Source organism: Cavia porcellus, unplaced genomic scaffold (assembly GCF_034190915.1).
Source record: "Cavia porcellus strain 051 isolate PalLab524CR breed Dunkin Hartley unplaced genomic scaffold, mCavPor4.1 scaffold_20, whole genome shotgun sequence".
In the NCBI taxonomy this organism is placed as follows: domain Eukaryota; kingdom Metazoa; phylum Chordata; class Mammalia; order Rodentia; family Caviidae; genus Cavia; species Cavia porcellus.
Genome location: NW_026947503.1, coordinates 17,055,532 through 17,082,711, shown reverse-complemented (window position 1 = coordinate 17,082,711; position 27,180 = coordinate 17,055,532).

Here is a 27,180-nt window from a genome sequence, read left to right as displayed (position 1 = left end):
CATGCTGGGCTCTTTGTTCTTGATTTGCAACATAAATCTGAATAAATCAACAATATCCATTCTACCACTTCTGTATTCAACTGCCTTCAAACTTCTCCCACATTAGTCTCAGCCAAAATCTCTAGACATGAGCAAAATAGAGATAAATTTTTTGGCAAGCCATAACTTATACTGCCTTGAGTCTAACAGCCAGTGTAGTCTTTCTTCCCAGCAGAAATTTCCTGAGCCTGTATTTTACTGCTTTTCTGATCTTTTGAGCTCTAACTAGTATGTTTCACTCAGAGCAGCCTAAGGCATTCCAGCTCTACTCTTTCAAATGACATCTCAAAACCTTTCCACATGCCATTCACAAAGGCTGTTGAACCACATAGTCAGTCACAGCAACAATTCCAGTCCTCTGGTATCAGACTCTATCTTGATTACTTTTCTCCCATTACTGAAACAAAATGTCCAACACTATAAATTAAGGAAGAAAAGGTTTAGTTAGCTCACAATTTGTGGAGGTTTTTGTCTACAATTGGTGACTCCAAGGCAGGATGTCACTGAAGAAGATAAACAGTTTGTGGCAGAAAAAAAAAAAGCAAAAGCAATAAAATACAAAAAGGAAGAGTGCACAAAGAACACTATTTTTGTCCTTTATATGGTATGTAAGCTACCCACCCCAAGGTGGATGTAGCACTCATGCCTATCATCCTAACATCAGACCAGGAGTCATTCACAAACTCTAGAAGACTGCCCCATGACAGCACAAGGCTTTGGGGGAACATCAATGCATAAACCATAGCAGGAGATAATCTTCATTGTGTTTTAAATTGCATTTTCCTTGTGACTAGTGCTGTCCAGAATTTTCTCATATTCCACTTGGTTATTTGTGTACCGTTTTTGAGAAAATATGAACAAATTCCAACAAAGGAAAAGTATATAAGCTGACACAAAAAGAACTTAAAAATCTATGTAGAAAGGCAAAATTTTTGTAATAAAGTAGTGCTACATAAATAGAGGATTTGCACTATGAAATATAAACTTTATCCACATTTCTAAATATCTGGCAGAAAGAATGACATTAAAATAGTCCACTTCCCTCAGATATATTTTTGTTTTTTAAAAATTTTCATAAATTCATAGCTCTCTATGTACATTGTGTTAAAGTATAAATATGTATAATATATGTATTTCCATTTACATATTTGCACACTAATATATAAGTAGGAATAAATATTCTTGCTCCTAATTTACCTGTTTTTTAAAGTATAGATCATGTTCTATATAAAGCCATTTATTTGCTGCCTAACAAATATGAAATACATATTCTTTGATTTTTCTATAAAATTAAATTCTATTTAACCAAATTAATCTCTTACTTTCTATAAACACAGTTTGATCACAGGAAGAATAATATTCATAAAGAATCAAAATCTGTGCATAATTGATTTCATATTTGGACACCGGTATAGAACTGTCTTTTGCTGACTTGCTAATAATTTCTATGAAAATATTGTATTTTCAGTGTTAAAAACTTGACTGAGACAAACATTGAAATATTTTATTATAAAAGTAACAAGATGATAACATGAATATTTTCTAGGATATTTGTAATAAGTAATGGCTATATGGTGAAAATAATACATAGGCATCACTTCAAGCCACAAAATCAGTAGACTGAATTATGAACACCCAGAACCAGTTATACTTTTTCTCCTGCCCAATAATATTATTTTATGTATGCACTGAAGTCTCTGTGATTCTGCCTTCTATTTCAACTATATGATTATGTCTTTTTCTTTTACATGTAGAAGTTATCTCCTTTTATAAGAAATAGAATGAATTAATTATTTTTTATGTCTTGATCTAGAAATAATATTTAGCTCCAATTATTAAGATTAGAGCAAATAATAAAGTTTCTAATCCATATTTTTTTGCTTCCAATCATGAAGTCAAATACATTTTTATTGTTATGATTTATAATTATTATAAATCAGAATTATTACCCATTTTTAGATTATATAGTCTTTTCAAATTATCTGTAGTTTACCACTTTTAAAACTGGCCTTATTTCTTAGATATTAGCTTTTGAATGTTATGATTTGTGGGTTTAATTTTAATTCTCAGCATTCATAATTAGGTATATTCACTTCGAATACATTAAGATGCTTTATTAAATGTTTACTTACAATTGAAGAAATAAAACTAATTAACAAACTGTGTACTTTTTTCAAATACTTTCACAAATCATTTCATTATCATATTGTAAATGACAGAAGAAAAAGAAGCTTGTATAAAGAAGAACAATAATCTGTCTCACTCTGTCCTGCTTTGCTCTAACTTTCTCTCTTCAAGGGTTTAATAATTTCTTAATACATAACCTAAAATTTAAGATCCCTTCAATTTCTGCTTTCTATGAGTGTCAAATGCACCCATCTCTCTCTGCTTTATGTATCTTGTCTGTCTGTACCACCAGGAAGCTTGTTTCGCTTATTATTCTCTAATCTTTACTAAGAGCTCATCTGTATTCGTTCATCTCATCAGTGTTTTAATGAAGATCCCTCTGATTTAAAACAAACTTATAAACAAAATTCTACCCCAGAAGTTCATGGAATTTTAAGGTTTTAGCCCTGTCTTAGAAATAGAATCTTCATTTAAATATTGTTTTTTGTTAAGGATTGAACTATGGTCTTCATAGAATTCATGTTGAAATCTAAAACCCTCCGTATAAGCTTGTTTGAGGAAATATCTTTTAAGTAGATAATTAATGTTAAATGAGGCCATAAAAGTGGACATGGGTCCTAATACAATAGCACTGATTTCTCATTAAAATGAAAATATCTCAAATGTCTGTCTGTCTGTCTGAAAACTGGGTGGTGACACACTCCTGTAATCCAGCACTCAGATGTCTGAGGTAGGAGGATTGTTGAAAGTTCCAGACCAGCCTGGGCTGCACAGTAAGCCCAAGGCCAGCCTGAACAGCATAGCATGACCCTGTCTCAAAAAGACAAAAATAAAAGAAACACCCTCCACATAAAGTGGCAATCTCTAAAACAGGAATGAGAACAGCTTCAGTCCCTCACTAGAAATCAACCCCTCTGGCCCTGTGCTCTTGGAATTCCAATCTCCAGAACTGTGAGAAAATAAATCTGCTGCTTAAGCCACACAATGTGTAATATTTTGAAATAGTAATAAAAAGAAATGTGTTCACTTTTTATCTCCACTTTGTCAATTCTCATTTGCTACAGAATATTTTGGTATTACAAACACATGATTTTACCAACAATATAATAATTGTAAATGCAAAATATACTTTTGTATAATGAACTGTAGTAATGATTTTTGAAAAATATTTTAACTAATTCTCGAAACAACTCATTTTCTTTCCTTTACAAATTAGGAATCCAAGTATGTCGATGTAACTATTAAACCAAAATAATAGACAATACTGATTCTGGCCTTTTAAATTCCAATCTTGCTAGCTTTTTTCCCACCCACATAACAGATGACCTACTAACATCACCCAAAGTATAAGGTTTAGACTTTATCTTATTTTTTTCTCAGAATCTGATAAGGACTAAATTGTTTCTTTACAAAGAGTATAAGCCCTACATCCGCAATGTGGTCTTATTTAGAGATAAAATCTGTAATAGATAATTCAGGTAAATGAAGTCAAACAGAGGGGGATAATCCTTTTTGACCAGTGTCCTCATCAGAAAGTAAAGAGGGTCCAGGAGCATCCGTGTACAGGACTCAGAGTAAAACTCTTGGGGAAAACAGCATGCCCACAGGATGTGTGCCAGGAACAGAGGGTGCACCAAACGCTGACTTGGCTGGCACCTTGACCTTGGATTTCCAGTCAGTAGAACACTGAGAAAATACATTGTGTGATGTAGCATATTCTCAACCTGAAATGGTGTTATAGAAACCTGAAGGGAATAACCCAGAAGAGTTTAGCACTGTCAATCACGACTTTTGAAACAGTGTGCGTGTCAGTTTAATTTGATACATAACCTTGCTTTTCACTTGTAGAACACATGTTACATCAGGAAATTATGAAAATATGCAAGCTTCTCAGTGACTTGAAAACGCAAAATAATCATACAAACAATGTATTTGTTGAACATTTTTTCATATGTTTATTTGTGTTTGTACTTCTTCTAAAAAGTGTCTAATCATTTCAGATGCCCATGTTTGGATTGGGTCTTTAAATTTGGGGAGTCTGTTGTCTTTCAGTTCTTTATATGTTCTAGATATTAGACTTTTATCTGAAGAACAACTGCTTGAGATTTTTCCCACTCTACAGGTTGTTTCACTTTGTTGATGATTTCTTTGGCTGTGCAACGCTTTTTAATAAGATATGATGCCATTTTTTAAATTCTTTCTACTGTTTCCTGTGTAGTCAGGATTTGTTCATGAAGTCTTTGTCAACACTCATGTCTTCTAGAGTTCTACCTTTTTTCTCTTCCAGCAGAGTTAGGCTTTCTGTTCTAATATTCACATCTTTGATGCATTTTAATTTTAGGTTAGTACATAATCTACATGGATCTAGTTTTAGTTTTCTTTCTTTTTTTTTTTTTTTTTTTTTTGTCTTTTTCCTTTTTATTGGTACTGGGGATCAAACTCACTACTGCCTGCTTGCAAGGCAGGTGCTTATGCCACTAAGCTAAATCCCCATGCCCCTAGTTTTAGTTTTCGACATGAGAAAAACCAGTTTTCCCAGCACTATGTATGTGACTGTGAACTGAACTTTAATTTTATTTCACTTCAACATGATTCATGCATGTAATGTATGTCCATTAAAAAAGCATACCTAATAAGTTCTTAGGATAGTTTGAGAGAGCTTTGTTGAGTGTAAAGAGAATTGATCCAGGATGTGTTTGCCAGTTCAAATTGCATTCCACTTAATCATCTTTTATTGCACATTTTTTCTATGACTTTGCATGTGTAGAAAATTGTTTTTCTTCTCTCTGAATCTTCGTCTCCTGTTAATTTTGCCTGAAGTGTCTCTCCCTTTATTCTTCACTTGACATTTTACTGTTCAGCCTTTCAGTTTCAAAGTGCCTTCTGAGGGTTAGCTAGTTGTGTAGGGGCATACAAACCACCCCACATTTACAATCACCTTCTGGTGTACCATATTAGTTTTCTTGTGGGAACAAATTTCAAGTTTTAGCTGTAATGTATTTATTTGCAATTTATCCAGGATTTGAATCCCATTCCAGCAACTATTGAAAATCGGCAGTGCTACTCTCTGTCTCCATGAGCTCCAATTCTGTGTGAAGAAAATAATGACAGCACCTGATAGTAGGTTATATGAGCATTATATAAAATTCTTTGAAATGTGTTTGAAAATTGCAACTCTATTAGTTTAATTATTAATATTAATGTAATAATGCCAATATATTAAGTAATATTGATAATACAACTATCAGTGATCTTTTTATTAACTATGTTGACTTCAAAGATATTTATTGTTTATCTCTCTTATCCCTTTTCCCTCAAAGGGAAGACCTAGCTGGAAAGTAATCAGCCTTGAAAAGTAGATATCAAAAAAATGCCAGCCTCCAACAGCCAGCCTACCCTTGGACATGCCGTCATGATTCTTTTGCTTGTGGCTTCTCTGTAAGTCAGGTAAGGCAGGGATAGGGTGAGTAGGGCTGACATTTTTGATCTCTAAATTTCAAGGCTCATTATATTCCAGCTAAGTTTTCTTTTGGAGAAACACAGTAGTGAATAATGTGTTTCATTCAGCAGTGGCCACATGTGACTTTATTGTTACTGCAGTACCTATCACAAAGAAGAAGAGAACAGAGATTTTTGAATGACAGTCCCTGTGACAGTTCAACGTTACTTTGTAGATTAGGAAGCAGAAAAGTACTGAGCGACATATTTTGCCATTCACTTAGTCAACTGACATAGAGCAGGAGATTGACCTGGAGATATTTTACATCTTGTGTGATCCTGCCTTAAACTAACTTTCATTTTATCATCTACCAACCGTTCAAAAAGTTGGAGTGTGACCCAAGATTTGCCATTTCTCTACCACTTTCTTTTGGGAAATAAAAAATAAAATTTTCATTTTACATATTGGTTTTATTCTTAATTTTCTGTGCGTGTGTTTATAAGTATGAAGTGATACTAAACAAGCAACTTCCAGTACTCTTTGTAAAACTAGGTTGTTGTTAGTAACTTCTACTGAATACATTTGTAAACGTATAAAAATTCTCTATAATAACTCTTGCAGTTAATACCAAAAGTGAGTACAAAACAAGTGACAGCCAGTCTGGAAATGTGAAAACTGCATAATTCATATAAAATAGTAAAATCATTTCTAAACTACACAATATTCTGAACTACACAATTTATCAGTGAATGATAAACATAAATAAATTAAACATACTTTGTAAATAAATTAAACATACATTGTTTAGAAAATAAATACCCGAGTTAAAGCAGTCTATCTATTTTGGAAAATGAGGCTATTACATCTACTTTCAACTATCCTGTGCACAAACATTCAAGGTTATGACTTACAATACATTTTACAGTAACAGTATTTTCCATTAAGCACAACACAATAAACCTTTTAAAGATTTTTTGGGTGTATTTTTCTGAGCCACATTTAGCCTTGAACAAGGCATTTTGATGAAAAAAAAAAATTCCTAGAAACGGACATTGTAAAACAAGAGCTTATGAAATCCCATTTTATCTACAAAGAGACAGCAATGAAAGGGGTGAAAAACTTATTATAACCAATGAAAAATTGAAACTATTTCACTTCTAAAAATTTGTTTTATTGTATTAACACACTGTCAGAACATATAAGCCTATTTCATATCACAATCAATTCTAAAACAATTACAAAGCTCGCAACACAGCTCTGGAAGAGACCTTTAAATTTTACTGGATGAAAAATTCTTTGAAACTAATAGGACTGTATTTTTGAAGGGTGATGTCTAAGAACGTTATGGAGAAGTATGAAAAACAAGCATTTTCAATTTTTGCTTATTTTTCGAATTTTAGAATATAAGGAACTACATACCTGTAATTTAGACTATTTTAATAGATCTACAGGTAATATCCATGTAAATTTGGGTATATAAATTATGTTTATAATATTTTCTCCATATATTTTTTCATCCCAAAACATAATGCCATTAATTGTGAGGGAATATTATTTTTCTCTTTTTCCTTTTTTCACCACAAAGCTTGAAATATGTAATTTTCATAAACTAACTCCTATACTAAAGGATACTTGAAAGGTATAAGTAACTGAATGATGGCTGGATAAGGCCTTTGCATCTCCCCATTCTAAAATACTTTGGAGAGTTGTGTAAAAACTTATGGTGGACATCTTGGAAAAGCATACAAGCCTCTAAATTTGAGCTTGAATATGCAGAAAAGCTGGAAATTGAGGACAGAAATATCATCTTTAAGACCAGATGTCTTGCTAAAAGTCAGCATGGGATACTAACTGAATGCAAATGGAGCAGAAGCAATGAGCCATATTTCTGAGATGACATAGGCAGCAGTCTGAGGTCTGATGGTCCTCCCTTGGGTGATCACATACTTCAGCCCTCTGGGAATTTAGATCAATCCAGAAATGAGGAAAGATAAACAGTCTTGAAATAGTGGTACACTTACCTCAAAGTGACTGAGATTGCAGTCATTCTTTTTCACAAAGATTACATAAATGTATGAAATTGTCTTTTTCTTTAGAATAAATTTACAACTCATAATTGCTTGTTTATATGATAGGTAAAGTTTTCACTTTTCATATGCATTATTAAACATTCTTCTATAAATATTGTTCTAATTTGCACAGTATTTAATAGTGATTTTTTACTGTATCTGGAGTGTGACTAATGAAAAACTTTGGAAATTAAATGAACATTGAATGCTATATCAGATCTTAAAGTTGCTTTAAGTCACTTGTTAGTAGATATAAATTATTTCCTTGAAGTAATTAGTTGTTAATTTGTTCTATTTATCAAATGGTACAAATTTCTTTTTGTATAATATTTAATATTGATTCTACTTTTAATATATTAAATATTTTTCCAGTCAATATATTACCTTTTAGTATGACGTATAACACTTATTGATTTGTATATATTGAACTATCTTTGTATTCCTGTAATGAATCATTCTTAGTCATAATGTATAAAATGTTTTTCTTGATTTACTGCTTTCTATTTGTCAGTACTTTATTGAGAATTTCTCACCTGTGTTCCTTAAAGTAATTTGTCTTTACTTCTCATTTTTTAGTAGGATCCTTCCTTGGTTTTGCTATTATAGTAATGATTACTTCCAGGAAAGACTCTGAGAGCATTGCTTCCGTTTCCATTTCAGTATAGAATTTGGGGAGCAGTGACATTTAGCCCTTCTTTAAATTTCTTGTAGAATTCAGGAGTGAACTTTCAGAACTGACTTTCTTTATTGATAGTATTTTTAAATTTTTTATTACCTCTTCAATTTCATTCAGTGACATTGGGTTATCCAGGATTTTTTATCTGCTTGAGTCAATTTGGTTATTAAGCTAGAAATCTATCCACTTTTTCTAAATTTTTCATTTTATTAGACTACATGTTTTCAAAATTGTAGTACTACTGATCTGAAATTCTTTAGGATCAATTGTGATTTCCCCTTTGTGTTCCTAATTGTGTAGATTTAGGTCTTGTCCTTCCTTGTTTTGATAAGGTTGGTTAAAGTTTTGTCTATTTTATTTAACATTTCTAAGAATCTGCTTTTCAATTCATTGATTGCATTGTTTTCTTAGTCTTGATTGCATTACTTTCTGCTCAGATTTTATAATTTCCTTCCACATATGAGCTTTGTGTTTAACTTTCTCTTCTTTTTCTGGAGCCTTGAGGTTCATTATAAGATTTTTGTAAATTTTTAAATTAATTAATTAATTTAAGGTTACTTTGTTTTTCTGATGTGAGAATTCACTGTAATGAATGTGTCACATGGGGCCACTTTCACTGCATCTGGTATTCCATGCTGACATTATCATTTAACATTAGAAACTAATTTTTTCCTTAATTTCATCTGAGTTCTATTGGTTTTTCAAGAGGGTATTATTTAACTTAGGTAGCTTTTGTGCTTTCTTTTTCTATTTATTTCCAATTTAATTATACTATGAGCTGGTAATATACATGGAATAATTTCAGCTGTGAACTTCAGAAATTCTTTTCATTGTCGTTTTTGGTCAGTGTGCTACCAGATTTACATCTCTCCCTGTTTCCTTCTTTCCTCCCTCCTTCTCTGCCTCCTTTCCTTCCTTTCCTTCCTTCCATCCTTCCTTCCTTGTTTTCCTTTCTTCTGTCTTCTCCGATCTCTCTATCTTTTCTTGTTTCTATTAAAGATAGAAACAACATCATTGTACTTCTGCATATTTTTCAACTGAGTATTTATTTAGAAGGAATTTAGAAGTCTGGTCGATTACTGATGGAAGTTTCTCAGTGATTCAAAGGAAAAGACTTTTTTTTTTTTTCATAAAGGTGTGCTCAATCAATTGGATATCCACTTTAAAAAAGCATTAATTCATAAAATATATAAAATATTAACTCACAATATTAAGATATTATAGACATGCACATTTTTAGGGAGGGGTGATTTATTTTTTCTTATAGTTTATGAGGTTCCAGTCCATGAACAGATGAGCCCAAAACAGAAACATTACAGAAGAGAGGCGTGCTAGTGCAGAGCTGTTCAAACCAGGGATCAGAGAGAGTCAAGGAAAGCCACAGAGGGAGGAAGGGGAAGGGGACAAGAAGCCTACTGTGCTAGTTAGTGTTTGCTTCCTAACAGTATATTCACATGTAAAGATATCAACAGGTTAATCAACTTATGAAGCTATTACCCTCATGACCTAATCATTTACCCGAATTCACCTCTGAATGCATGATGTTTTGTAGCAAAGTTTGATCTAAATCATGACCAAATGTATCAAAGAATATGAGAGCAAAGTAGACAAGGATTTTTTAAAAAGTTTAATGATAAAATCCCAAACAATAATTTAAAAAATCGTACAATGATGCTCCACAGAAGATGATACACAAATGACAAAAAAAGCACAAAATGTAGCACAATCACTTATGAGGGAAATTGAAAATCTAATTCTCAGAGGCTTAGCACTGCATATCAATTAAAGTGATTAAAATTAATTTAAAAACCTGCTACAGTAACTTTCGTTGTCACAGCTGTGGAGCAGTTGGAATTCTGAAATACTGCTTGTGGGAATGAGTATCAGTGATAAAGTACACTTGAAAATACTTGGCATTTTCTTACTAAATTAAACACGAGGACATTAAAATCTGATATTTGCAAACAATAATGAAAAAATATGTTAACAAAGTATGTGTGTGTTTGTGCGTCTGTGAAGATTTGGCTTAAAATTGTCCTTCATCTATAGAAGGTGGTTAGAACATGGATATGCAGACTTCACCAATGGATCAATGCATCGAGGAGACCGTCGTTGGAGGTACTGTCAGAAGACAGCACTTGGATGGTAAACGCAGGTTACCAAGGGCATGGATTTGGTCCTTCTGCTTATTCTGATTCTTCCTCTGCTTTGTGTTTCCTGGATGCACAGTTTTCTATCACATCTGTTTTGGAATGTTTCTGGCACAGAGCCGGCCAATCATGTATTGTAATCTCTAAAATCATGAGCCAAAATAAATCTTTTCTCCTTTGTGTTAGATATTTTGTTCCAGCAACAAAATGTCTGACTCATACAAGTATATATATTTCATACAAACTTCATTTCTAATAATCCCAATCTGGTAATAAAGTGTTCATCATTAAATGAATGGATTGCTAAAAATGATGGTTAAAAAAGTAGAAAGAAATACCAAGCATGGATCCATCTCAGAATGAATATTTTTTATTAGAAATAATATAGAAAAATTAATTTTTTAGGGAATAGGAGGATTCAAAGAAACTTTGAGTCTGATAGACATGGTACTATCTTTATTTGAGATATGATTTTATATATTATATCATACACACTAATACAATTTTATAATTTTTTCACTTAAATTGTACATTATTAAATTTTTAAAAAATTTAATCTTTTGGAGATTACTGAATAAATGAGAAAGATCTCTGATGTGATAGCAATTTGGTTATAATAGATTGAGGAAGTCAAGAATGTAATGGCAAATTTTTGTAAATTACTCAAACCAAATCATATTATAACAAACAAAGTAGTTCTTTCAGTGAGATGTGGGCCGGTATCAAGCTAGCTAATAAATATATAACTTGAGTTTCAAAAGGACAGGAAAGCAAACGCAGTGAATAATTCAGCAATGAAAAGAAATAAAACAAAAAAAATTTTTTTTAGTTACAAAGCATGGAAAAAGTAAAATTAATATTAAAATAAATATAATTAATTAATAGAGAAAGAAGCAATAGATTATCTATCTGGAGTGCTTTGCTATCATAAACTAACATCTCTCCAGTTGCATCTCCAGTGCAAGTACCTCAATGACTTTCTGGCCACCACTCCTTGCAAAGTTAGCAGTGTCTAGTTAGTTCATTGTAACCTTCAGCATTACAGTAATACACTATCACAGACCTTTAACAATAAATGGACTATCTCTATAATATCTGTCTGCCTCTACTATTATTAGAAATAACTTAGTTGTAGACTCTGTCTTACCTTACAATATTTATCTGCCATTTAATATTTAATACTGTGGAGGCATATGCTTCTCACTGCATGATTATTCTTTCACTGAAAGAAAGAAGACAGAAGATTTAAAAAAACAGAATGCAAAGAAGAAAAAATACTCAGAGCTCAGTATATAAAAGTTAAATAGATATGAGCAACTACTGTGACACAGTAAGGGAAATTTCTTATGCACATTTAATCAATAACTGTAATAGTTCCTTAAAATTGATTTAGGATACTTCTGTTACCAATCCATATTTTGTCTTTTAAAGAGCACAGCTTGTGAATCAAAACAAATAGGTTGCTTAATGTTGGTGTGTGTAACGTGTTTTTTGCTGGTGTGTTTATTGCCTTTTGTCCTGTCTGCAAAGTGAAATTGGTCATTATGGGCCTTTCATCTATTCTGTTAACTCTAATCTATTTCAAGGTTAGACTATTTCTTCTTCTCAATTTAAAATCATTGAAAAGCAATTGTTCCCAGGGCACCATGGTTCAGGTGGCACACATGATCTGCAGGGTACCCAGAATCCTCTGATGGGTGTCCACGGGGAAATGCAAGTTTTATGAAGTGAAATGGTCACGTGGTGCTTTTCTCTTTTGGGATGAGAATGCAATACAAATGGATTTTATCATCTCTTAAAGAATTTCCACATCATGTCTTTATGAAAGCTCCACAATATATAAAAATGTTTATATAAGGTTCTACTTCTGTATATTGAGCATTGCTTTTAAATAAAATAAATCACTGTCTCACATCTTGGACACACATGAATGAGATGCATGGCTCATACAACTGTAAAAAGAAAGAGCCTGTTCTGTTGATATGGGTGTTAAGCATCAGGTTGGATGAACTACAGGTTATTGAATTCCTGAAAATTTTACAAATATGTATATGAGAATCAGAAATCCACAGGATCTTGGAAAATTTGAAGAATATTGTCAAATAATTACCATGGTCATTTTTAAAGACTAGTAGTACCATGTAATCTATAGTAAGTGGAATCTTAAAGTTCTTTTACAGTCTAGAGAAACATGTTGACAACACATTTTTTCCTCAGCATGATGTTTGTGGCATATATGCTTATGCTCTCGGAGTTTCCATGGAGACTGGGCATTATGGTTTATTTTTGCTTTGTTTTTCCACTCACATTTTCCTTTTCATAGTGTTAGCTGTTTCAGGGAGCAAATTTATGAATGTTCTTCATACGTGTAATCCTGGATTTGAAATTATCTATTTTCTCATTATTTTTCAAGTGCTCAAAATTTTGAATATATCTATAAATGTATTGATGTTATACACATTTAAAGGAATATAATTTCTTAAATATTCAATAATTCCAGGTGTTTACTCAAAAGATAATTCTTAGAAAAAGGTTAGAATTGTTTATCTAGTTCTCCAATTTAATATTAGACTACTGACATATAGATAGTTAAAATCACTTGAGTTACATCTGACACAGATTGCAGGAGTCCTGGGAATTGCTAATTCCATGGAGTGACTTCTGGTTTCTCACATTTGTTTGTTTTCCTATAGCTTTTTGATTTGGAGAAGATTCTGTCTCTGCTGTCCCATTCGCAGAGTCTTTTGAATGATAGAAAACACATTTTAAGCTATGGGTGAACTCAAGCCTCTGTAGAGCTGAGAAATTTGCTGGTGCACACTGTGATTCCCTCTGTAGCAGCTGCCGCAGGGAGAACACCTGCTCCATCTGTGCTTGGCGCTCTCTCCCACCTCCAGAGGTAGTTTTAGCTCAGCTACAAGGGTCTGATTTTAGAGCACCCTGTAGTGTCATGCAGCAGTTTATTTTCCTCGTAAAGAGAAGTCCCTTTTTGAAGTCATCAGAGGTGGAAAGAATGTGCTTTAAAATTATGTGAGCACCTATTTTTATGTTCTCTTTTATGAAGTTGTGACAGCAGTCTACTGTTTATTCTTTCCATCACTGGATGTGAAAATGCAATTCATTTTCTTCTTCCTCTGGAAGTACACACTGGCCATCAGACACCTATTACGATCTCGCAATTCTGAGTTTTAAATTACCTCAGAATAACACAGCCTATTTTTCTGTTCGACATAGCATCATCCTCATAATCACTGTATTGTGAAAGAAAAATGCATTAAGTATAATGTAGTCCAAATAGAGTAGGTGCTTTCTGCATTTTGAGAACTTGAATTTTGATATATGTGTTGGAGGTTTTTGTTTTTTGTTTGTTTGTTTGTTTTTTGGTACCAAAGATTGAACTCATGACCTCTCACCTGCCAGGCAGGTGCTTAAGCTACTGAGCTAAATCTCTGGCTTAATATATGTTATTAAGGAAATTAAAAAGCATTACAACACAGGTTCATCCAACTTGCTGTGAAGTAGCTTGATGAAAATGTTACTTTCTATAAATAATTGGGAAAATTGGAGAGGAACAAATTTAGTTAAAGGGATATCTTTCTGATTTAGCATTTGATGTAGAGGCTGCCTTCTTATTTGCTTAAAGCAGATAATAATCAACATTTTGATTTATTTAAATGGGATTAGCCAATATAAGTATTTACTTTGTACCAATATTTTTTCTAAATTTACCATAATCATTATTATTTTTCATTAGCACAGTTAAGGTTGCCCTTTCAGTTCATCAATGTATATTTAGATTTTTTAAAGCCAATAATGGAATTGTACAGAGGGACATATGGCTTACACTGGAGGCCCACATGGATCATTATGTAAGTTTTCTTTTTTTATAATCTCAGTCTTGAAATGTAAAATCCCTTGGTGACCTGCAAAATCATGGAAATGGAAGAAATTTTCATCACACTTAAGAATTCAACTGTGGAAAACTATAATCAGAAATATCTTGCTGAGTATTGTCATCCTGGGACAGCTTCTATCTATATTCTCTGTTCTGGAGAATAGGAAAAAGAGAACATGGCCCCCTGCATGACGGTCTTCTTGGGTGTTCTTAACACATAAGGTAGGCTCTACATAAGGGCCATATCTCAGTAATAGACTGTTAGGCGTATGTCCCTTCACAAGTTTATGTGTGCCATCAAATAATATTCTATGTTCTAAAATCATGATTTCTTAATTTTTAGAAAATAGAAAACATCTGGAAAGTGATAACTACAGAAGCACAGACTTTTTTTTTTCCCTAGGATGAGGAGCCTCCCCTTTCATCTTGCAGAAATAAATTCTGACTACTAGAGGAAGCAGGTATTTGAAGGAAGTGCACTTTTATTCCTTGTTTAGGACTGTAATTGTGCAGTGATATTTGTAGTTTATATTGGCAGCTAGTATGGAACAGCATCTAGAGATCTCTAGAATTATACCTATACTGTTTTCATATTCATAATGAATTTTCTGAAAATCTTCAAGAGTTTTAAGTGTTTATTGCATCTTTCTGTCAATTTATCATGAGTGTTCTACCGCAAAACAGTTATCTGAAAGACTCCAAATTGGAATTCCCTAATCAAGAAAATGAAATCTCTTCTTTTTTATATATATAATTCTTCATATATATATATATATATATATATATATATATATATATATATCAGTTTATGCACAAATAAAACAATCAGGATAATGTAAGGCAGCAGTCTCTAAAACTGGAAAAAGCAATTTAGAAAGAGGGGATATAGAAGCTCATTGAACATAGCAATAGATAAATCAGCAATCAAAAGATAAAGCTTAGAGGAAACACATACAGGAGTCACGCAAAACAGCCAAAGTTGATTCTTGTAGGAGTAAACCTTAAAGCAATTCACCCAACACTACTATATAGAGTTTAATATTCTCAATATATTTTTAAATACATAAAATATGCAATACAAATAGTAATATTTCAATTTTTATGCTCATTAAATGCAAAGCATAACTTTATAGAAATATATATTAATATTTAAAAGGTGTGAATACAGTAAAAGTTTTCTTGGTTTCAAGTGATGTTTAAAAATATGTGTTGTGGTCAGGGGTTGTACACAGAGAACAATTCAAATCAGGACATGGAGTTTATAATATTTTTATAATGGTCACCGGAAGTTAACACAGGAGAATGCAGGCAATCCATCCACAACACCAATGACATAAGATTATTTAGTCAAGAGTCTACACCCCATGGCAATGTCCCACATGAGTCCAGATAAAAACCCAGAGCTCAGGACAATGCCTCCACGAGTCCAACTGGAAATCCAGGGCCCACAAGGACTCAGGCCAGTCTCTTTTATGGATTCATGCTGGGAAGACCCAAGGGTCAGCGGTGGAAGCCAGAAAGTCCATGCCAGCAGGATGAAGGAGCTGTGCTAGTGGGATGAGGGTTCTACACTGGAGCTGAGAAGTCACACTCACAACAAAGAGCGGGGCTGTCCTGAAAGGAACCACAGCTGTCCTCAGCGACATGGAGGCCACGAGCTCCTCCGACGACAAGCACAGTCGGGAACGTGCCAGGAAGCAGCGTGAGGAGTTCACCCTGGAGACCAGGCAACACACGTCTTCCCCTCCGGAGCCAGGAAGCAATGCTCGATGTGAAGACCAAAGCTTCTCCAGGAGAACCAACAGCTCAGACAGCAACTTGTAGGAGAACTAACAATGCCTCAATCCCCCCTAAAACCTCTCTTCTTCTCCACCTATTTATCCTGGCAACCCTCCTCAGGTGGAGCATCTTCTCTCGATGCATGCTGATGTAATCCAGCTGGCGTTAAGTTGACCACTAGTTCAAACCATAACAATATGAATAGGTAAAACTGTTTTTGGTTTCATGTAATAAATTTTAGTTATTTGGAATATGTGCAAACAACTCATTATCCATAGACTTAAATATCTAAGATGGGAAAAGAAAAGATTTTAAGAGAAAGATAAACTACCATTAATTCACTAATGCATGCTTTGAGACAGTTGTGTCAATTTTTGTACCTCTTTGATTTGTTTGAAATCAATAATGTAGAAAAAATATCTCTATACTATTTAATAAATCTGTGTTTAAATAGTAGGGTGATTAATTCATACAATACTTCACTTAAACCTGAGAGATAAATTCCGGTTTATACTTTTTTGCCCAATAAGATGAATATAGTTATTAACAATGCATTCTGTATCTCAAAGCAAATAAGAAAGAATTTAGAATTTATTCACCAGAGAAATACAAATGTTTAATAGATACACTAGTGTCTCTGATTTAATCATTAGTATACATGAATTAAAATATCATCTTCACGCTACAAGTATATATGTAGAAACACTTGTCAAGCAAAATAAATCAATGAAATTTAAAATATATGAAACTTTGAAAAAAAGTGATGACTACTTAAAACATAGTACTGATTTTTGCTCATTTAATGCCATGAGTTTTATTGTTTTAGTTATTAGCATCATTGCTGGAATTTAATGCTCATTACCAACATTTAGAATTGTGTTAATCATTTAAATTTACATAGGATAAAATATTTGGATGGCCCACTGAATAATCAAACAGAAGTGAAAAGTAAGTACAGATTCAATTACTCCAATTATTATGATTAAATAATATAAGCTTTGATAATTATGCATTCAAAACCAATCATATACAAATAATCTAACTTATTAGAGTATTACTAATAAATGCAAAAAGTAGAGATATTGGCTGCTCATGGCTTTGTAACCCATGCTTTTGAACCCATAGCAGGAACACTATTGTCTTGACTCCATCCTTATTCTTTGAGAAAAGGATAAACACAAATTGAGTGAGTGTTAGTAAAAGGATTTTAATAATGAGTAATCTCTCCAATATAGAGAGTTATCCTAGAAAAGTGCAAAGTTTGAACAATAAAACCAGAACTATATATTAGTGTAGTGCTATCTCATGACCAAGATTCTGTTAGTGCTAAAGATTTTCTTCCAATTGTATTGGGACAATTGTTCTGTTCATTACAAGTGATGTATCTGAGATGAGCTACAGACACAAAAATAGCACCTTCTATTCAACTTTACTTTGCTAAAGGCATATTTGATTATAATGGTCATAATTTTTAAAAAAAATTATAGCGATTAAAATCATTGTCTTATTCACTGATCAAGTATACACTAATGTTATTACTGTTTGTGGTACTGTAAATATTCTGTTAAAAAGAAATTTAAATTGAAAAATAAAAACAATTACAAAAAAAGTATATCATTACTATCAGCAGAGTCGCAGTAGGGCAAAACTATTTTATTTAAAAAAAAACATTATGAAAGAATTTCACAATTCTTTCATAAACCCTATTGCAAGCGCTCTTGCTTTGTTTTACACATTCACACACACACACACACACACACACACACACACACACACATCAGAGAGAGAGAGAGAGAGAGAGAGAGAGAGAGAGAGAGAGAGACATTGTATTTTTCCAATTTGCCAAGTTTGATATGTAAATGTTGTATGTCTTTAGTTTGAATTGTTGTATTGTTTTGGTTTGTTTGGCTTTGTTTCATTTGGTGTTTGTTTCTTACTGTAACATGAAGAATGGGTGAAGAATTTATGGTAGATATATCCGTGTATCCTCACTTTTCATATCAAAAATCTGCTTTTGAAAGTAGAATAATTGATTCAGAGAGGTGCTGGCACATGTCAATGTTTTGTCTTAAAATTCCTGATCAATGTTTGTTAGAAAGGTTAACACCTCCAAATAACTGTCAGTGTGTGTATTTAAAATTCTATCAAGTTTTGTTGTCAAGAGACACAAGTTTTCATTGGGAAATTTCAGATATTCCATTTTTAAACAAATAATTTTATGTTAATAGTGAGATAAGAGTGAAAACTTCAAACACACAGTTTTCTGTCTTGTGAATATCGAAGAAAAATGTCCTCTAAGGATGCGTGTTTGAAAGTAATGGAAACAGACCCTGTGGTAAACACTTTGCAAATTCCAGGGGGGGGGGGGGAATCTAACTTTGCAAAGTGCTAAAGTGCACGTTACATATTGAGTTCTGTTAAAATATTAAGCATAAATTTATACTGGTATTACACATAGGATTTGAAAACTTGTGCTTCTTAAATCCAAAGGGATATTCCAGTGAAGGAAGGGTATGTAAAAACTTCAGAAACAAGATATTTTCTGTACTCTTCTATTCACCATTATTTTTTATAATGTACTCTATGTTAAAATATTTATAACACCAAAACAAAAAAAAAAAAAAGAAAGAAAGAAAAGGCTACCTCTATTCTTACATGATCCAGAAATACCTTCATTAATCTTTTGGAAAACAAAGATTTTTTTTTCCACATTTTCTTTCATGTATCATTTATGTTTCAAAATTAAACGTAATTTTTAGGAATGTAAAAGCATAATAAAATTTCTGTAAATATTCGGTATTTTTGAGAATTATTGAACAGGTTTTTTTTTTTTTTTTTTTTTTTTAATTTTGAAAACTACCCTTCTGTTATATTTGGATACTTAGATTCTTCCCACTGCTTTGTTCCTACAAAGAACACTATAGTGATGATTATCCCTGAGGATATATTTGTGCCCACAATATTTCTGGAATTGTATTTAGCAATTTAAATGATGAAATTATCATTATACATCTGACCTTTGACTAATATATCATGGTGCAGTATTTTGGTATAGTTATCTTCATAGAGTATGAAAAATAATTTTATTTTACTTTTTAAAAATATATACTTTTGCTAAATGTAGTAAGTTATAAAAAACTCATTCTGACTTAAAAGGTGTGTAACATTATAGAAAATTGCTTTATGGTTCTATGATAGATTACTCTCCTATCACCTGCAAAGAAGAGTGGACAAACCATGGTCCTTTCTGGATCCATGTCCTCAGAGAAAAGGCTGTCTGGTAGTATTCATGTTTGGGAAAACAAGCAAACAAAATGATAGCAAAATATCTGTCCTGCTCACTTAGGCATTGCATAAGAAAGATTTTTTTTTTCTTTGAAATACATTGTCATGCCATTATACAAAACAAATGAAAAAATCACAAGCAACTCATGACTTTTGGTTTTATGGGTCACAGTCTTGACTAGATATTACCAAGTTTTGGATTAAAAGGTTCATTTTTTTTTATCAAAGAGAAGCTTTGGTGTTTGGAACATGCCAACATTTCTGAGTGAATAAACTTTAAAGCAATAGATACTTCCAAGCACTAAGTGGTTTTTAAATTTGTTTTATTTTTTTTTTTTTTTGTAGGAAGTGTAACATTTCATTCACTGAATATTAACCTTACAATGTTGAAATGCATGGATCCATATTACATTTTGTACTCAGAAAAAATGGTTGTTTCCTGAAACTTTGGAAATATATGTATGTGCACACCCAGTGATATGAAGAGTTTAAATAATCTAATAATACCAGTCAAAATAATAAAACACTAAGAATACTATTTTGTAAAAATTATTCACAGCTAATATGGAAATGTTTCACCAAAAACAAAATTCTTTATAATCAAAATAATAAAATTGAAGAAATAATAGTAATAAAACCCAAAGAAACCGTCCATGTGTTAGCTCCAGGACTTGAGAATGGCAGGACCAAGAGCCAGGTGATAGAATCACACATACAGAGATCCTGAGGCTTCTTACCCTCAAGTAACATTATAGTAGATTTGAACAAGTGTAGAATTATTGTGCAAAACATCGTGTTGTGTGTTAGAAAATCAGCTTTACATTTATAGAATAGACTGAGGGCAGGCTTTAACTAGGGTTACACTGATTCTATAGATAAGTTTGGAAGAACCAGAGTCTGACAATATTGTCTTCTTATTCATTAAAAGGCAACATTTCTCCATTCTTTATACTTCTTTTTCTAAAACTTTACAAAAATCAATTAAATATATATAAGTGAACTCAGTTGTGGAGTCCTTCTCTGACACGTTAGGCACTTTTTATTCTACCCTTGGGCCAGTACTATACTGTCTTAATTATTAAAAATTTGTAAATGTCTTATAAACATTATATGCGTATTAATCAACAAGATACATGATATCCTAGATCACATGCACAATATGATTTTAAATGAACGTATCCATTTCCTCATATGCAAACATATCTGTTAACTATGGAATCTACATTAGGATTGTATTAGGTTGGTAGGTTAATTTAAGGAATGAATTGTGTAGCTTACTATGGTGGATGCTTCAATTTATAAAACTGATATGTTATCTTATTTCTTAAAATTTATATTTTACTTCAAAAACATTTAGGAAGAAGTGCTATTTTCTTTGAGATATTTGATATGTTTGATACTGTTGGACGTGGTACTGTTCCTTAGTATCTTAAATTTCTATCAGTATATACTTATACATAAGTATATAATTGAATGTCCCATGTCATCTTGTGTCCAAATCCATTTTGAAATCTCCATGTATTTTCAACAAATTATTTTAGGATTCTTTCATTTGTGGAAACCTAAACAATATGAAAAAAGGGCATGAAATGAGAAATGCAGATTTTAGAGTGAAAATTGTCATGATTTCAGCATTGATTATGATGTTGCCTTGAGATTTTTTATATGTACTTCTTGAGTTACATTTAATTTTCAGTTAGCTAAATTCATTTTTAAAGTTTCTAATGCACTTTTACAAATATAACAAACTTTGCTATTTTAGTTTTGACTACTGTTTTTTACTCAAATACTACAGATTATAGTACTGCTCATTAAGGATAACCTGACAAAACATTCTGAACGTTTTCACGATAAAAATATAAATCATATGAGAGAAGACAGATATCCTCAAAATTGTTTGAATCCTCCATAGTTTAAAATACCACATAGTACTCCATAAGTATGTAAAGTTTTAATACTTTGCATGTCATTTGTATTTAAAGAATCATAAAACTAAATACCAAATGTATTCATCTATTGAAATGATTCTTAAATTTTTTTGTTTTCTGTAGTAATTAATATTTACTGGTTTAATTTATTCAACCAGTTTTGGATTTAAGAAATTAACTTTTACTTGATATATTGTCAAAATTGCTAGATTTCTTTTAAAATATATTACTTAGGGATTTTGCATGTACATTCATGCGGAAGTCTAATTAATTTATACTTGAGACAAAATCTTGCTATGCAGTTCAGGATGGCCTCAAACTCACAGAAATCCTCCTGCCTCAGCCTACTGAGTTAGGGATTACAGGAGACTGTGAAAGTGTTTTATGGAACATTTTTTTGTTTTTGTTTTTCAGGTTTATCATATCATTTTGATATTATGAATTAAATTGTCTCATTTTACTGAAACCTTATTCAGAATTGTCCACCTTAATTTTTTTTGAATTATGTGTGGAAAACCATCTGATTTTTGAGTTTACTATTTTCCAAAAAATGTTTTAAGTATTTTAAGTTACAAATTCAGTAGTTTCATTACACAATTGTATTGATTACATACTTTCTTTCATGATATCATTTAAAATCACATTTTTCTCAGATATTTTACGTACATTTTCTATTATTTAATGTGTATAATCACATCACAATATACCTATGAGTATACTAAATGCAATACTTTCAATTAAAAATAAAATATAACAAAATATTATCTTTGTCACTTTTATAATGTTTAGTTCTATGGTGATGCTCTGTTTACATCTCCAACTTTGTTTTTTCTATTTTATCTTTGTATATCTTCACAAGCGTTAGCAGAGATTAAATAATTTTGTATTCTCAAAAATAACCATTATTATGAACTGAACTTTACCTATTACTGTGTGGAACCAGTATATTCAGAGGTCTCACAATTGAGATAGAGTGGGGTTAAAGTACACATGGTGATTCAATAAAAATATCTAATTTGTGGAATAGTGATTGCTAAAAAAGACAGCTAGACTTATTTTATTAATCAAGTTACTTATTTACTTGTGTTTTGTACTGGGATTTGGTCCCACGACTTTCACAATGAAATAAATAACTCACTTAATTTTATTTTTTGAGTCAGTCAATTGTCCAGGCTGAACTCAAAGTTGCATTGTTCATGTCTCAGCCTCAGAGTGCTGTGGATTGCTGTGATAGTGGGAATGCACCACCATGCCAAGCTTGTTATACTCATTTTAATAATAAAATGTAAGAAAGTGGACAGCTCTTTATTCATTTAGCTACAGTAACATGCTTCATTGAAATATTCTGTCTTTTATTAGGACATTGTTTTAACTGAAGTATATATTCATATTGATATAGTAATAAAATATTCATTTGAATTAATATTTACCAATGTATACTTGTTGGGATAATTTTCAATAGAAGTGTTATTGTGGGGATATTTTATAATAAAGATGTTACAAATATCATATTAATTTGTTTTGCCTGGTACATAAGATTGGCATTGCTTAGTTGATAAAATACACCAATTATTTCTGTGTATCGCTCTTTGGAACTAAGTGGCAACTATTTTTTTGTCTACTCAACAAATAGTTATACAAATATTTATTAATTATTCAATACCTTTTTATCAACAAGTTATTCAAAGTATTGAGTTATAATTATTAAAGTACTATTTGATTTTAAATATTTTATATGATTGATAGTACATTCAGTCATGCATTCATTTTCTTTTTGCTGCTTTCAATAAATTGAAATAACTATTAATATTCCACTAAACAATTTGAAGATGTAATATCTATCACTTGATTTTCTATCCAGCCTTCTCCTTTCTCTACAAGAATCTTGCATATGTTCATGCTCATATAAAAGATATTAGCAATTTTCTTACAGAACCTAGCTCTCCATGTCACAATTGGTTGGACGAATTGTAGAAACTTGTTCAAATTACTCATTCTGTCTCTGATACTAGATATTCCAAACTGAAAAGACTGAAATACACCAATGACTAAGTTTTCCCTATGTTTCAGAGACTAACAGAGCATGTAGAGAGAGAAAACACTGATAATATTCTAATCTTTTCATGTATCACTTACAATGCAATCTTATACTACTTCAGATTTTATTACTAAACTAGTAAATCCCTGAATCTTTCTTTTTTCCTAACTTGAAGTTATAATTTCTCACTACATGAGCCAGAAAAAAACGTCCATTTAAGAATTTCTGTATACTAGTTTACTAAAGTTCTAAACTTAAATACATTGTTGATAACACATTTAAATTATCATATTCAAAAGTCAAATGTCTCACAAAATACCTTTAATAATCCAATTTTTATCAATTATGCATAGGTAACTCTTTTCCTTAGGTAATTTTCACCTCATATCATGTTAATTTTTTCAATTTTATTTTTCTAAATCAAGTAGTTCAACAAAACCACTTTTGCCCAATATTGAGAAAAATGCTATAAACCCACAAACCGTTCTTCAGAGAGAAATAGGTTTTATGCATTTAATAACTGCAAGACTAGAGAAAGTCTTTTGTCCCACAAATGTTTTAACTTTCTCTCCTGATTTAAACATGGAACATGAATGTTGACATTCTGTATGAAAATGGATGGTGGGCAAAGATGAGAATTGATGGTGGTTTGCTAGTACAGATATATTCATTGCAGCTAAATAGAGAAGTACAAAGACCATAAAACTATGCTATGGTGACGGACATTTATACTTTTTGTTTAAAAAAAAGGAATATTTAAGAGATTCTGAAATTCAAGGATGCCATTCAATAGAATTCCTCTACTTTATTATCTCCTTCATGCTCTATATATAAATATTTTAATCCAAAATGTTTTCACATGCTCTATTGAATGAAAAAATAGATATGCACAAATTGATTGGCATTATGGTAAATCCTAATAATAACATATTTTGAAAATTATTAATTTTTTTACAAATTCTCTTAATTTTCACAATTGTTCTTCTTAATAAGAACTATTAAGATAGTGACTATCTAGAAAGAAAAAATAATTGGCCTATCATTGTTTGTTCTCTATTAGCAGGTTCTAAATACCCTGTAATTCTTGCATTCCCTTGAAAGGCTTCACACTGTCTAGATACGCTTGATATTATAGCACACGAAGATACACTCAAATATTTTAATGAAAGAGGCACCGTGGTGACTACTATTATGTTAGATTACCTGGTGGTGAAACAGAATGATGCTTGAATTGCTCAGTTCTGCCCTGAGTTATTCTATTACAATATCCTCTCTTATCTCAATCTTCCCCCTATTTTTAAATTAATCTATTTTCTCTCATTTTTTTTAATTAAGGAAAAACTAGATTAAAGAATAACGGGACATATAATAGTAACTTTTTTGTTGTCCTATTAACCTGACTTGAACCCCAGTATTGCTCTCCCCATCTTGTTCTGTCTGATTATTATATATTCTATTTTGTTTGATAGTATCAAGTTTGAGGGTACAGGCAATCACTTTGAAGGCAATAAGATATACTATGATGCCCAATATGGATTGACTATCACTTTTTTTTTTTTGAGGTCCTGTAAGGTCCTCAGTGTAGATTTTATTGGTTTTGTTCCGTATTGTTTTGATCAATTCTATTATACCTGATAATATAGACAACTCAATTTGAAAATAGCAAGAGGCACAATGGTAACCACTTTTGATCATCTGGTATTCTACTTTTGCATCACGTGTTATGCCCACCCTTCTGTTCTAACTGACTTTGTTTTGCTTACTCACATTTGTTTTTATTCTCTTCAAAAAAGTAATAAGAACTGTGAGAGTAATAAAACCCTAAAAGTCTCATTGTGACTGTAAAAAAGAGAGGAAAATAAGGATATAACTGCAGGTATGTTCGAGAGTGTAGGACGGAAAACCATATAACTGAGTTTTTGTTGGGTCATTGAACAGAACTGTCTCCAATTCCACTGTATGAATGTTCACTTTATGTGCTTTAATTTAGTGATATGGACAACTGCTTCTGGGAAGATAATGTGTAGCCTGTTAACTGGTGATTTCGTACTGTATATATTTTTTCTAGAAATACTGTGTTATTTGTACCCTTTTACTGCATTGTTTTTTTTTATGTCCTTTCTTTTTTTTTTCTTTTTTTCTTCTCTCTTTAAATAAAAAAAAGAAAGTAGTTAATTATACCTGTTCATATGCTATAGTCTTATATGAAAGAAAACACTTAGAGCTCCACTGAAAACTTACTGAAAACTGATAAAGAAATGCATTAATGTTAGGCTACAGAAATCAGTAGTTGACAGAAAAATAAATAAAAAAAGAAATCATATATATAATAGGCTTAAAAATAATTTGGAGTAAATTTATAATGGAGTTAGACAATCTCCCCAATGAAAATGTTACTGAAAGAAACTGAAAAAGATGCATAAACATAAGATGTAACATGTTTATGAATAGAAAAAAAAATATTTTTGAAAATGTCCATGTTTATAGCAATGCAGTTTGTAACAGCTAAATTGTGTAACCAACCCAAATGTCCATGAACTGAGGAATGGATAAAGAAGTTGTGGTTTTTCAAACACACACACACACACACACACACACACACACACACACACACACACAAACACACACACACACACAAAGAACTCAGGTAAATGGAAGGGTAATTTTGTGGCATCTAAGTAAAAGTATCCAACTTTAGACCACATTGTTAAGGGAAATAAATCTGTCTCACACATGTAAAAATCATATTGTCTCCCTGGTGTGAGAAACAAGGAGTAAATAAGGAAAAAAATGTACAATAAAATTGTGAAATGGGAGGAAACTGTTCAAAAGGAGAGATCTAGTGTGGGGAAGGAAGCAAAGAGAAAGAGGGGAAAACTACTTAAAAAAGGATAAAATGGAAGCAAAGCTGTGTAAATGGAGAGGAAAAGATGAGCTGAAGGGTGAAGATGGGATTGGAAAAAACAGAGAAATCTAAATATACCATGTACAGATACAATTTCCCTGTGATGAATAAGAGCATTTTTATATCTAAAATGTATCAATAAATTTAATGTTAAAGAAAATAAGTAAATTTACCTACTGATAAAGAAGTCTGTATTATCTAAAGTCATCTAGTAACTAAATTAAACACTTATAAAACTGTCATTCTGCATAGACCTAGAAAAAAACCTGTTCTACAGTTTATATGAATTCACAAAAGACCTCATACACTGCAAGAAATTCTGATTAAAAATAATCAATATGGAAGTATCAGATTACCTGAATTCAAAATATACTAAAATCCTATATTAACCATAAAAGCATGATAATGGGATAAAATAAGACATATAGTAAAAGAACAGATTGTAGAACCTAGAAATAACCATGTGTACCTACAGTAAATTGATGTTAAATAAACATATCAATAATATGAACTGCTGTCAATCCATCACCTTCGGTAAGTGATGCCTGCAAACCTGGATATCAGTGGGGATCAGGGTGTAATTTGAACCATACCTCTCATGTTCAGAAATCAATGTAAAATGTATGAAAGACTTAAAAGTAACATCAGAAGCTGTAACCTACTATACAGAAATGCTTGAAAATAATGATCCAGGGGAAAAGATTTTGAATAACAACTCAAAAGCATAGCAAAACCATAACAATGAGATTATGTCAAGTTAAAAAGCTTCTGTATAAAAAGGAAACAATTGACAGAATGAAGAGACAATCTTTACCATACGGGAAAGTATTTTTAAACTATATCTCCAATG